Genomic DNA, 3,778 nt, shown 5'->3' with positions numbered 1-3,778 from the left:
GCCATATAAACACGATTGAAAATAGCGTGGAATTTTCTCAGGTAACTACAAATACATCTACCCTTAGACCCAGCAATTCCATGGCTTGAATTATATCAGAAGAACATTGAAAACACAGTCCGAAAGAACCTATGCACCCAATATTCCTGGCAGCATAATTTACAAGAGCCAAGTGCTGGAAGAGACTTTTGGGCCCATCAGTAAATGAATGGTTCAAAAAACAATGGTACATGTATGCAATGGAATTCTATGCAGCACAAGGAAAGAAGGAGCTCTTACCCTCTGTGATAGCCTGGATGGAACTGAAAAGTATAATGGTAAGTGAAATTACCCTGGGGGAAGAGAGACAGATACCATAAGATCTCACCTTTAACAGGATCCTAAAAAACAAACCAAACAAACAAGGAAAATATAACTAAAAACACTGAAATTGAGTACAGGCTGAAAATGACCAGAGAAGAGGAGGAAAGTGTCAGGGGAAATGGGGGAAGGGTTTTCAGGAACAAGTATAAAGGACACACGGACAAAAACAAGGTGGGGTGGATGTGGGAGGTAGCTGAGGGTATCCTGTGGGTGGGCTGGGGTGGGGTAAAGTGCAGAGAACTGTACTTGAACAACATTCAAAATAAGAAAAGAAGAGAAAACAAAAAGGAATGTACACTGAAAACCAAAAAACACTGCAGACATAGAAAAGACTATAAGAAGCGATTTTAAGCAAATACATGAAAGCAAATTGGCTAATATGAACAAAATGAATAAATTCCCAGAAACATACAATCTTCCCAAACGGAATCAAAATGAGTCACAAAATCTATTTTCACTTTTTTTTGTTGTTTTTCAACATTCCCCCCAAGAATGTTTGTCTACATACCCCCCCCTCCAACACCATGCATACACACTCAACACATACCTTAGCCAAACCCATCTCTCTCTCTCCTGATTACACACCCCCTTGGATGTGTCCATATGTCTTTATAGTTGTTTATGTAAACCCTTCACACTTTCCCCCCACTATTCCCTCCCACCTCACTGTGGTTACTGTTAGCCTGTTCTCCATTTCAATATTTCTGTTTGTATTTTCCATGCTTGTCTCTTTTCTTGATTATGTTCCAGGAAAAGTTGAGATCCTATGGTATTTGTCCCTCACCACCTGGATTATTTCAATTAGCACAATGCTCTCCAGTTCCATCCACCCTGTCGCAAAGAGAAGCAGGTCCTTATTTCTCTCTCCTGTGTGGTGTTGCATTGTGTAAATATACTATAGTGTTTTTTTTTTTTTTTGATCTATTCACTTACTTGTGGGCACTTCATGTTGCTTCTAGCATTTGGCTATTGCGAATGGCACTTGGAATACTGTGGTGCATAGGATTTTCTGGTTTGGTGTTTCTGGATTAATTGTCCTGGATTAGTGATGAGATTGGATCTTAGTATACAATCTCATCAGTGGAAATGCTCATTCAAAAGCAGTCTATCGGTACTTATCTGAGGAAATTCCATACTATTTCTCACAGTGGCTGCACCAGCCTGCCTTCCCACAAGCAGCACACTATGGTATCTTTTCTCCAAATACTTCCCAACACTTGTTGTTGGTTCAATTCTTTATGATGGCCATCCTCAAGAGTGTGAAGTGTATCTCATTGTGGTCTCATTTGCATCTCTCTGATTGCTAGCGATAGTGAGAAACTTTTCACAGGTCTGTGAACCAAAAAAAAAAAAAAGATTAGAATACTTACAAGAAATGAAGTTGAAGCAGTAAACAACCACAACAAGAACAACAAAATTTTTAGCAAACCAAAGTCCTGGCCTGCCTTCTGAGGCAAATTTACCAAACTTAAAAAACTAACACCCATGTTTTTCCATCATTCAAAAACTTCAAAAGAAAAGGAAACTTCAGAGATCAGTTTACAAGGCCAGCATTATCTTAATTTCAAAACATGACAAAAAGCACAACAGAGGTAGCAACTTATAGGTTAGTATTGCTAATGAATAGAGACACCCAAATCCTCAAACAAATATTAGCAGAATGGATCCGACAATGCAAAAATACATGGTGATCAGGTGGAATTTCTCCTGGGGATTGAAAAATGTTACAATATTCACACATCAACAATTCTGCCAGATCACAAAAACGCCATGGAGGAAGAAGACACATGAGCACATCAATAGATTCAGAGAAAACATCTGATGAAATGTTTTTTTGGTAAGAACACTCACCAAAATGAAAATAGAAGGAACAGACTTCAACATAATGAAGTCCCTAAATAACAAACCATCAGGCAACATATGAAGTGGGAAGGAATTAAATGTGATTGCCATATGATCTAGAATAAGACAGTGAAGTCTGCCTTCACCTCTTTTATTCAACATAGTATTGAAAATCCTAGACATGGCCGTCAGACAACAACAACCAAAGTGCATCCCAACCATAAACTAAGAAGTCAAATTGACATTATTTGCAGAAGATGTGATACATTGTATAGAAAACACTTAAGAATCCAGTAGAGAAAGAACCAGTACTGGTGAGTGAATTTGATAAAGTAGCATAATGTAATCTTTAGCATTCAGAAATTGGTTGCACTTTGTATACCAATAATGAATTATCAGATATGGAACTTAAGAAATCAACATCAGTTACTGTTTCAGCAAAAATAAAAAAAAAATAGTAAGTACCTGGGAATAAATTTCAGGAATGAAGGAAAATACTAGTACTCAGAAAAAAGTAGAGCATTATACTAAAAAGAAGAAGAAGATACAAACAAGTGGGGAAAAATCATGTTGATGGACTGAAAAAGGTATCATGAAAATGTCCATACTACCTAAAAATATCTATAAATACAAGTTCTGTTAAAATACCAGTGGCATATTTCGCAGATTGAGAGCAACTATTCCAAAAATTTAGAGGGAAGCACAAAACATTCTGAGTAGACCAGCAATCATGAAAAAGAAGGATAAATTTGAAGGTGTCCTGCTAACACCATGCTACTGGCATGAATCCAGACATATGGGCCAATGAAAGAGTGTAGAACCCAGTCCTGGTGAGCATGGATCCATGGCTTGAGTGCAGGCCTACAAACCAAAAGGTCATGGGTTTGATGTCCAGCCACAGCACAAGTCTACCTTGTGGGCCAGGTCCCTGACTTAGGGCCTGGGAGAGACAACTAGTCCATGTGTCCCTTGCACATCAATGTCTCTCACCCTTTCCTTCTTTCTCTCTTCCCATCTCTCTAAGAATAAATAAATAAAATATTTTCTTAAAAATGGAAAAATATTTAAAACCCAGTAACAAACTCATGCCTTTATAGTCAATTGTTATTCACCAAAGAGGCAAAAACATACAATGTAGTAAAGGCAAAGTACTCAATACATGGTTTTCGGAAAATAAGACAGATGTAGGTCAAAAATATGAGACCACCTGTTTTCATCACTCACAGGAATAAACTCCAAATAAATGCAAGATTTTAATGTTACACTTCCACGTAAAATCCTGGAAGAAAACAGAAGTAGCAAAAGCTCAGCCCTGGCTGCTGTGTCTCAGTGCATTGAGTGACAGCCTGCTTGGTGGTTTGATTCCAAGTCAGGACACATGCCTGGTTTTCAGGCCAGTTCCCCGATGCAGGGTATGCAAGGGGCAACCCCACCTTAATGTTTCTCTTCGTCCTTTCCCCTCTCTAAAATTAAATAAATAAAACCTTTTTTATTTAATTATTGTTCAACTACAGTTTTCTGTCTTATATTCCCAGCCCTGCTAGCCCCTGCCCAGTTAACTTAATAAAAGAAA

This window comes from Sturnira hondurensis, unplaced genomic scaffold, assembly GCF_014824575.4.
Source record: "Sturnira hondurensis isolate 20B ecotype Veracruz unplaced genomic scaffold, ASM1482457v3 Scaffold0013634, whole genome shotgun sequence".
Classification (NCBI taxonomy): domain Eukaryota; kingdom Metazoa; phylum Chordata; class Mammalia; order Chiroptera; family Phyllostomidae; genus Sturnira; species Sturnira hondurensis.
The sequence above is the reverse complement of the archived record's forward strand: the minus strand, read 5'-3'. Positions refer to the sequence as shown.